Below are 10,891 nucleotides of genomic sequence, written 5' to 3' on the forward strand. Positions count from 1 at the left end.
TGGATGCTTATATTGTTTTGATTTTTCTGATATTGACAAATACATGCTCTAACAATTGTTAATTAATGTATGTTGTATTAATATGATCTGATCTGATATGTTCTGATACATGCTCTGCTCTGATCTGATCATTCAACAATAATTTTATAATGCAATTAAATGTTAATCTGAAACTGCTCAAGTTACAATTTGGTTGAATTGTCAATTATGCCAAAAAGGGGGAGATTGTTGGATTTTGATCCTTTGATTCCTAATTTTGACATAATTAATAATTCAACAATGTTCTTACAATGCATGATAAATCTAATGTTTGAATTGAGCAAGATTTCAGGAACCATAATCAAATCCTACACACTTGGATCAAATAGCTTGGAACACAAGAAATCAACAAAAGTTGAATTCTGAATATGTAAATCGATTGGGAAATCGATTTCATAACAAGGGTGTAAGGAAATCTTAAGTGTTTGTGAATGTGCAATCGATTAGGCAATCGATTAGCTTAATTAAAATGAAAAACTGCACAAGTCAGTAGCCTCTGATTTGGAGAAAATCGATTGGTAAATCGATTGAACATTTCACAAATCAAACCTGATGGTAACACATCGATTGGTAAATCGATTGAATGAGTCACAGTGGCACTCCAGTGCTGAGGGAATCGATTGGCAAATCGATTGATAAAATATCATTTGAAAAATGACCTCACCTGTGACAAATACAATCGATTGGACAATCAATTGTTAACACTTTCAATTTTGATTAAGTTTGGTTGCAATCGATTGGGAAATCGATTGAACTAAACACCAGGTAAAAACTTTTCAGGAACATGCCACCAAATCGATTGACAAGTCGATTGATGTCAAATAGCTGAGTCTCTGTTTTGAAACCAATCGATTGGCAAATCGATTGATATTAAAACTGAATCACTATTTTGAATCACATCGATTGACAAGTCGATTGATAACAAGTAGCTGAGCCACTGTTTTGAAAATAATCGATTGGCAAATCGATTGATATTAAAACTGAGTCACTATTTTTTGAATCACATCGATTGACAAATCGATTGACATCAAAAACCTGAGCCACTGTTTTGAAAACAATCGATTGGCAAATCGATTGAAATAAACTTGTTGAAAACACAGTGAACTCTGAAGTTTGGCAAATCGATTGAGTAATCGATTGAAAATAGTTTTATCAAAACAGATTCCCAGAAATCGATTAGGCAATCGATTTATACAGGTCTGGACATGTTCTACTGAAAAGTGTTGTTTTAAAGAATCGATTGGTAAATCGATTAGCTTGTATAGTTTCAAGATTAAAGAAAACCAAGATCGCGATAATCGATTGGCAAATCGATTTAGCTCATTTTATAACTTTACAAAATCGATTGGGAAATCGATTTCGTAAGTGGTTTTTCAGAAACTATATAAGATGTCTTTCAATCTTTATTCTAACAACTTCTTAGAACTTTAACACAACATTTTCATAACTTTCATAATTTCTCACAACGCTCTTAGCTGTTCATAACAACAAACTAACAACTTCATAATTGTGATTACAGATCTCAATACAGTTTGTTGACAATCTAAGAGAAATGTTAATGTGCTCAAGAACAATCCATGAATATCCAGATTTGTGAGGAGCAACATTCATAAAGATTGAAGACCCTTTTGTTTTACAATCTTTTATTCTTTCTGTAATAAATCTTTGAACGAAATAGAACGCAAGAAAAGCCAGCTCGAAACTGGTGGCTACTTTCTTGGTTGAGAGGGCTCAACAAGAAAGAGTCGCACTGTGATTCTGTGATAGGCTGCTGAGTGTCTTCAAGGATCAGAGGGTATTCAATAGGAAAGATATAATTAGAGATTGATAGGTTTCAGGGAGGAAACTGGAAAATCTTTGTAATTGATTCTTTCTATTGAAGGAGAAGAAAATCTGAAATCCGATTGGATTTTCAGGACTGGACGTAGGTTGTCGTTGAACAACCGAACCAGGATAAATCTCTGTGTCTTCTTCTCTAACTCTCTCTTTTTAATTTTCTATATTGCTAACTTTGCATGCCTCAAAATTTAAATTCCGTTGTGCACTTGATGCTGATTAATTTTGTAACGAAAACTGATATATTTTCTGTTATTGCGAGGTCACTGATATCAACAATATATATATAACTCAGACACATACAATCCAAATAATTCATATTTTTAACAACAATATTTTTAAAATCATATTTATAATATAATATTTTATTTGAATATATAATAACAACAATCATTCAAGAAAATATAATAAAACAATCCTTTTAAAGAATATATATTCAAACAATCATAAAAACGATAACTTAATAGAGTTAGGTTTTCGACAAAATATATTTTTATTAGAAAATACCATTCAGAATATCTAGCTCTTTTTCCATCCCAAATTCCCAAAATAAATGTACCATGAAAGTTTAAACGGTGTGATTACTCACGTCTTGAAGCGTTCTTTGATAAAAAGTTATGTATCTGTTCACTACTAGAAAAACTGATTTTAGCATCGAAGCTAATACGTAGCGTCGGCCAAATACCATATGACGCTAATATAGCGTCGGTGTCACGTACTCTAAGTCGACGCTATCAGTAAAATAGAACATCCGTTGTAGTTTATGTCCCTTGACACGTCATTTAAAAAAAATTTGTTGCGTTGGATGAGCCATCGCTAAAGTCAACAAATTAGTTAGCGTCGGTGTAGCCGAAGCTACGGTCAACTAATAAAAGTAAAAAATTAAATAAAAGTCAACTTTGTTAATAATCTAGCGTCAGTTAGACTGACACTACAATCAACAGTTGAAAGATCAACAAAAACGTGTATCGTCGGTCGGATATATATATGAGAAAATGACATACTGAGAAAATATCATATGAAGCATCAAACAAAATCTAACTAGTCTAGGAAACAAACACGAACTCTTATATCATATGAAGCATTTTACACATAATACACAAAATTACATGCTGAGAAAATATAAAGCATTCTTCAGCATCTATTGATTATAAATACAAATAATGAATAATATCTCCACCTGTACCACTTAATCATTATATGATGCACACTTTGGAACCTGAGCATTCCCAACTATTCTAATGCTAGTCCTTGTGGCATTCCGCATTTCTTGGACAATTGCGCCAATTCTTTCTCCAACAAAACACATACTTGGTTGGATGGGACTACTAGCTGTGCTGTGATAAATGACTCCTTTTCTGATTGCAAGTCTAGCACCTTCTCAACACAACCCTCAACATACCTGCGGAAAACAAGCACAATGGCCTTCTGTGTTGGAGAAAATCTTGATTCAGGATTCTACTGAAAAAAAAGAAGCCACCAATGAGAGGAAAATTATAAAAGTACACATAATGATAAACAAGTTAACTATTTTGATTCAGGTTTCTGCCAAAAAAAACAAGCCATCAGTGTATTCACAATTACACAAACAAGTTAACTATTAATAATAGAGGTTAAATCTGAGAATGGATAATAGGGCCACCATGAGATTAATAGACATATCATCATATTATTTTTTATAAAGGCAATGCTCAATTAAAAAATTGTTTTGAAGTAAGTATATAAAAAGATAAAAAAGAGACCTTAAAAGGTTCATTGTCTGTTCTAAAGTTTATGTTTGGAACACACTTGAACTAAACAAGAAATTATCTGAAAATCATTAGACAATAAAGCATTACCCTCACAAGACCAAAACAACTAACTTTAAGGATAATAATAAGTACCCAAAATTTCATTGTGCAAATATACAAGGTCCAATACTAAAATGAGCATTAACTCCTTGTTCTTCTTGAGAAACTCCAGCATTAAAAGTAAAGGCATACCACTCTAGTATATAAAGGCAAAACAACTAAACTAAAGCATAAAAATTATACTTCACACATAACTCTTGCTTCAATTAGATAGAAACATCACTAACTCGTTCCATTACTCTTGCATCTCACAACTCCTTTAAAGGAAAGATTTTTTAAAAATCTCATTGATTGATTGAACAAAAATTCCTAAGCATTAAAGATGAGAGATTATATAGGATGGAAAACTCCCAATATCTTTTAACAAACTCAACTAACTAAAACAACAATAAAACTAATTAACTAATGAATTATAAGGAGAAAATGTATCAGCCAAGTACTTATCTATGCATATAAAAACACAGGTTGAAACAAAGATGAACAATGGCATGGACTATGATGGAACATAGTTATTTAACATCTAATGAAAGGTTCTATATTAGTATTATTAATTACCTGGTCTCTTTCAACCAATTTTGACCACTGCTTTTTTGAGATAAGTTCTCTTGTTTTTTCATATGACAAGCTGATACGGTAATTCAGATCACCCAACCAAATTATTCGTCTGCAAATAAATTAAAATTGATTAAATGACTCGTTATAGAATTCAAGGATGGTTTTGGAAGTCCAATATCAGAAATCGAATAGAAATGTGTTCTTTGATGTATTTCACGAACATCAATATTTCTTTTGATTTCATCTGCTTCCTTTTCACCTGCTGTAAGGTGAGTGCATATAAAGCAAAAACGTGTCCGATAGATAGACATGCTCACTGATATTGACCCCTGAAAATTCAAGATCACATAATAACATATACTCCGTAAATAATAAATTCAAAAGATTATTTATTAGCGTTGAACAGTCAATGAATACATTCCCGCGCGCTAACGTTGTCAATAGCTAACCCAAGTATATGATCGGCCATTCACACAAAAAATAAGCACTTAAGAACAAAAATATTACCGTTGAACACTTATTCCCGCGGGCGCGTATATATATTTGGGTTGTTATTGTCTCTTACAACAATATTACTCTGTTTGCTAATTCGTCTATTCATCTTACTACTTTCTGTCTGATTCTTGTTGAGGTTTCTGTTTTCCGCTTCGATCACTGCGCAACTGAGGCTACGCTTCTGCCGCTGATTCACCGCACAACAACGAGGTTTCTCTTTTTATCACCGCCATCAACAACACATTCACGCACTGGCCTCTGTTTCTTGCGATACCCAAAGGTTTTTCTTCTTTTTATTTTTGTAACTTTAATATTTTCGTACCCTTAAAGAGTTATTTTATTATATATCTCCCTTACGTCTCTTATTTTAATTCTTCATTCTTTCTATTTTTTCTTACTTCTTCTCTTATTTCAATTTTTAATTTTTTTCTATTTTTATATTATTTTCAGAGAAAAAAAAGTAGTAAAATTTGAATCACAGAAATGGAGCCACCACAATATTATAGAACAGAAGAGGAAATTGAAGAAAATATGACAGCCTTTGACATGATTCACGGTGGTAATCAGTTTATGTCAAGCATGTTGGCCCGGACACGATTCAACAATCAACGTATGCAGTCTTATGATGGTCACTTTATTTTCGATGAAAATAATACCAATGAGATCCACGTTGTTCATACAAGAACAATACAAAATATAGACACTACTCAAATACAAAGACAATTTGATGACAACTTTGAAACAATTATAATTGAAGAAAATTTTGAAGATATGATATGTTGTATCTGTCTGGTAGAGTTTTCGGTTGGATCTGAGGCTGTTCAATTGCCTGATCCATGTCTGCATATATATCATCAAGATTGTATCATGAAGTGGTTAGATAGATGTAACACATGTCCTATGTGTCGTAGAGAAGTTTATTAAAATTTCACATGCTCTATAATGTACATTTTTTTGTTTCTTCTCTTTTATTATTGAGAAAAATAATCTTTAATTTGTATTACAATTTGGTTATTATATTTGTTATCTAATTATCGTTTTTATTTTATCTATTATACAAAAGATATTAAGTTTAATACATCACTTTATTTTATCTCATAATTAATGTTCATCCTTATAATTAGTTTCATGTATTATGTCCAAAATTTCAATATATATCATTAACGTGTTTAATTCAAATGTTAACAATAAAAATAAATCTATCAACTATATTCTATTTTACCAAATCAATAAACTAGATAATGAATTAATTGTTTGTTTGTTGAAGAAATAATGAATTATCTGTTATAATTACAAATTAACTAACTTCAAAATCACCATAATATGTCAAATTACCAAAAAAAAAATTAAATACTTAGATTGATATTTATCATTTGTAACCGCCACAATTGATATTTGCGACAATTCTTCAATAGTGGTAGATTTCTTTGTCTTAAAATCCTTTTGCAACGGTTCAGAAAACTTTTCTTCCAGCCGCCTCAAAATAACTTTCGCGATAGTTTTAATCTAACGCCTAGTTACATGGGTATAACAATTGAGGTAATAACGAAAAACTTTTCATATTTATATACGAGAAAATATACTATAATAAATAATGAAGTTCACGAAAGAAATAATATTGTAAAATCCATAAAATAAAATCTTACAGCTGAAAATTCTATAATAATCAAAATATTCAAATATGGGCATTTAATAACTAATCTTGAAATAAACTACAAATCTAGACACTTTGTCTACTTATTCTTGATCTACTAACCTAATATAAAAAAATTACTCTTCTCAAATGAGGTGAGACTCCTCAAACTCTCGACGTCACAAACGATCTCAATCTCTAAAAACAACACTTTAATGAGATACTAAAATAAGTATTGTTTTCAGCCAGTGCGGTAATCGGAAAAATCGATCATGGCAAATGTGTTCTTCCAAAAATATTCTTTAGAAATATACATGATATAACTAAGATTCTTCTATAATAACCAATTACTTTCTAAAATTAATAAAAACTCATCAATTTAATTAACGATAATTCACATATGCAATAATCAAATAAATCTACTACACACATTTATTCTGCATAAAATAAATCAACCAATTCAATGACGTATCATCATTATATGGAGAAAAACTACTTATGTGAAGTGAGTATTATCTCATCATATGGAGCAAGACCCATCTATGTGGAGTTTAAATCTCATCTCATTGTAGAGTTTAAAATTCATCTATATATAGAGTACAAGACCCATCCGTGTGGAGTTTAAATCTCATCTCATTGTGGAGTTTAAAACTCATATATATGTGGGGTACAAGACTCATCCGTGTGGAGTTTAAACCTCATCTCATTGTGGAGTTTTAAACTCATCTATATGTGGGGTACAAGACTCATCTATATGGAACACATAGCTCATCAAGGTAAATAATTGTGGGGTACAAGACCCATCCATATAGAGCATAATCTCATCTCAAACACATACCATAAAATAATTAATTTTTCAACAATCATCTTCATAAAATCATATTTATCATATAATATTTCATTTGAATATATAATAACAACCATCATTCAAGAAAATATAATAAAACCATATTTTAAAGAATATAAATTCAAACAATTATAAAAAAAAAATTGTAGTTCAATAAAAAAGTAGTTAATAAATCAATTCATAATCTATTATTGTAGTTTATAAAATCTCAATTTTAACAGAGTTAGATTTTCGACAAAATATATTTTTATAAAAAAATACCATTCAGAATATCTAACTCTTTTTCTATCACAAATTCTCAAAATAAATGTACTATGAAAGTTTAAAGGGTGTGATTACTCATATCTTGAAGTGTTCTTTGATAAAAAGGTTTCATATACGTTAATCCTTATTATTGTAGTTCATAAAATCCCAATTTTAATAGAGTTATCTTCGACAAAATATATTTTTATAAGAAAATACCATTCAAAATATCTAACTCTTTTTCTATCACAAATTCCCAAAATAAATGTACCACGAAAGTTTAAAGGGTGTGATTACTCATCTCTTGAAGCGTTCTTTGATAAAAATGTTTAATATACGTGAATCCTTATTATCCGCTATTGCGCAAGACTAGGTATTCTATATTTTACCCCAGTAAACTCTTGGTTATTACAAATAAAATGAGCACTTTAGGATGAACTACTTGTTTGATTTTGTTTGACTCCTTAAGAATAGATAATTATATAACAAAAAGTTTTTATAATAGCTTTGTTTGTTATTATCTATTTAACAAAAACCTTTAACAAACAAAACAAACTTTCTATTACTATTTATAAGTCTCTAACAAACAAAACAACTTACTAATATTATTATATTTTAAGCAAATTGGTTATTGATAACTGTTAGAGTATTAATAGTAATAATAATAATAATAATAATAATAATAATAATAATAATAATAATAATACTACTAATAATAATAATAATCTATAAATTAGAATATTTCAAAATTTGAAATTCTAATTATTTTTAGTCCTTTGATTTAGGATGTTATATTTTCTCCCCTCCTTGAAGAAATTTTGTACTCGAAATTTATATCAAACTGAATAAAATCCAAGTGACCCAACTAGTGCAAATATAAAGAAACTTATGTACTTGCATCAGCGAGATTTGGATACTGTCATATGACTTCTTCATTTGAATCTGAAATAGCCATATCTCGTGTATAGATCTAGGATTACAGATTAAATTATCTTTTAATTGAACTAACTCAGAAGCTATCACGTCTGAATTTTTTGACACGTATGCTCGGAGTTGAGAAACATGAAAGACTTCATGAATGCTAGATAAATGTGAAGGAAGAGCTAATTGATAAGCAATTGACCCGACTCTTTTTTAGAATATGGAAAGGACCCCTGAAACGAGGGTTTAACTTTCTGACTTTCATTGATCTTCCCACCCCAATCTTAGAAGTTACTCTCAAGAACACATGTGCGCCTTCTTGAAAATGCAATGATTTTATACTCTTGTCAGCATAATTCTTTTGCCTACTTTGTGTTGTAAGCATCATTTCCCTAATCAATTGAATTCTAGTAGCGGTCTCTTGCACTAAATCTAGTCCTAACAAAGACTTGTCATAAATTTCACACCAACACAAAGGGGATCTACACTTTCTTCCATAAAAAGCATCATATGGTGCCATACCTATACTAGAGTGATAATTGTTGTTATAAGAACATTCTGATATAGGAAAATATTTATCCCAACTCCCATATTCATCTACAACACAAGCTCTAAGCATATCCTCAAGAGTTTGAATAGTCTTATCTGATTGAGCATTTGTCTATGGATGGTAAGTTGTGCTAAATACAATATAGTACCAAAACCTCTCTAAAAAGCTTTCCAAAATCTAGGGGTAAATCGTAGATCTATGTCTGATACTATAGAGGTAGGTATACCGTGTAACTTTACTATCTCCTTAATGTAGAGGTCAGCTAGTCTATCTAAACTATAAGTTGCTTTAATTGGTAGGAAATGAGCTGATTTGGTCATTTAGTCAACTATCACCCAAATGACATCAAAACCCATCTTAAAATCCATAGATATTCTCTCCTATTTCCACTCATGAATTTCTACAGGTTAGATAGATGTAACACATGTCCTATGTGTCGTAGAAAAGTTTATTAAAATCTCACATGCTCTATGATGTACATTTTTTTTATTTATTCTCTTCTATTATTGAGAAAAAATATTCTTTTTATCACATTTTGGTTATTATATTTGTCTATTTTCTAATTATCTTTTTTATTTTATCTATTATACAAAAGATATTAAATTTAATACATCACTTTATCTTATCTCATAATTAATGATCATCTTTATTATTAGTTTTACGTATTATATTCAAAGTTTCAATATATATCATTAACGTGCTTAATTCAAAGGTTAACAATATTCTATTCATATATATATATATCCTTTTTATCCTTACTTTTTATATTATCCTTACCTTTTATATAAATAAGTGATAAGTGATTTACACACATCACCGAAAGAATAACATTTCTTCTTGGCGCCCTAAAGAAACCACAAATAAGCCAGTCACAACAATTTGTGGCAGCCTAAACGACCACAATGGTTGATTTTTGGGTTACCATTTGTGAGGGTTTAAGCCGTCAGAAATTTCTGACGGGAAAAATAACCACAAATTTTTGACTGTACAAGTCGCCACAAAGGAGAAATTTTTGTTGTTGAAATTTTTATTTTCATTCTTCATTTAATTTTTTATTTGCTGCTTGTATCAACTGTTGTGTTTTTTCTTCTTGCTTAGTCATCTATTGTTCCTTTAATTGCTCAACATTATCAATATATGTCGACGAACAATGAAATAACACAATTTTGTTCTCATTATTTCAACAACGATACATTGTTACTAGTGAATGGAATAAACAATATTGATTGAGTTATATGCCATCCACATTTTTTATCAGTCATATCCATGTCTGGTCGGCAAGCCTAACCATCAAACAGATGTAGCAACTCACTGAATTTCATATATTCTGATAATGCCACGTCATATTTCCTATAGTTTGCATTGAGGTAAAATTTCTCAGCAATCTTGATACAATACTTTCAACAAAATTTCTCTACAATCTTGTTTGTTGACAAAACATATATTCAACTAAATTAACATCATTTATATCTAATTAGTTTTGTGATACAACATACAACCTTTAATACAACAATCAATCGTCTTGACATATAATCCTAACTTCGACACTAATCATTTAGCATCGTAATAAATTTGGGGCAAACCATCTCTAACAAGTGTTGCATCTAATATATTTTTAGTAAATAAATCTAAAGCGAAATCAAGAACATGAAACTTACACTTTAGACCTAAAAGTCTAATACACATCGATAACTTTGAGTTTGAAGATCCTTCGAACAACAGTTAATTTTGTCTTTATCAAAAAAACCATAAAATCTTTGAGCTTCGTCATTTGGAAGTCCATTAGTGTCGTCATACTGATTTTCATTGAATGAAAAGTTAACCCCAACAACATCCAAAATCATATCGTTTACCACCTTAAAGTGTTGATAATTATAATAATCTACACCTAACATGTAAATACAACTTGAAGGACCTACGTT

The 10,891-nt window shown here is 30.2% G+C and overlaps 2 long non-coding RNA genes across 2 annotated transcripts; one reads left to right on the forward strand and one right to left on the reverse strand.

The window, feature by feature from the left end:
- Positions 1-2,917: 2,917 nt before the first annotated feature.
- LOC113784874 (uncharacterized) lies at positions 2,918-5,213 on the reverse strand. The gene is made up of 3 exons (XR_003471010.2): positions 4,788-5,213; positions 4,281-4,389; positions 2,918-3,336 (listed from the first exon to the last, which is right to left on the reverse strand). It is a non-coding gene; the product is annotated as an uncharacterized lncRNA (long non-coding RNA).
- On the forward strand, positions 4,916-5,794 carry LOC140918929 (uncharacterized). The gene is made up of 2 exons (XR_012161409.1): positions 4,916-5,055; positions 5,226-5,794. It is a non-coding gene; the product is annotated as an uncharacterized lncRNA (long non-coding RNA).
- Positions 5,795-10,891: the final 5,097 nt, after the last annotated feature.

The sequence above is a fragment of the Cicer arietinum genome, chromosome 7, assembly GCF_000331145.2.
Source record: "Cicer arietinum cultivar CDC Frontier isolate Library 1 chromosome 7, Cicar.CDCFrontier_v2.0, whole genome shotgun sequence".
NCBI lineage: Eukaryota > Viridiplantae > Streptophyta > Magnoliopsida > Fabales > Fabaceae > Cicer > Cicer arietinum.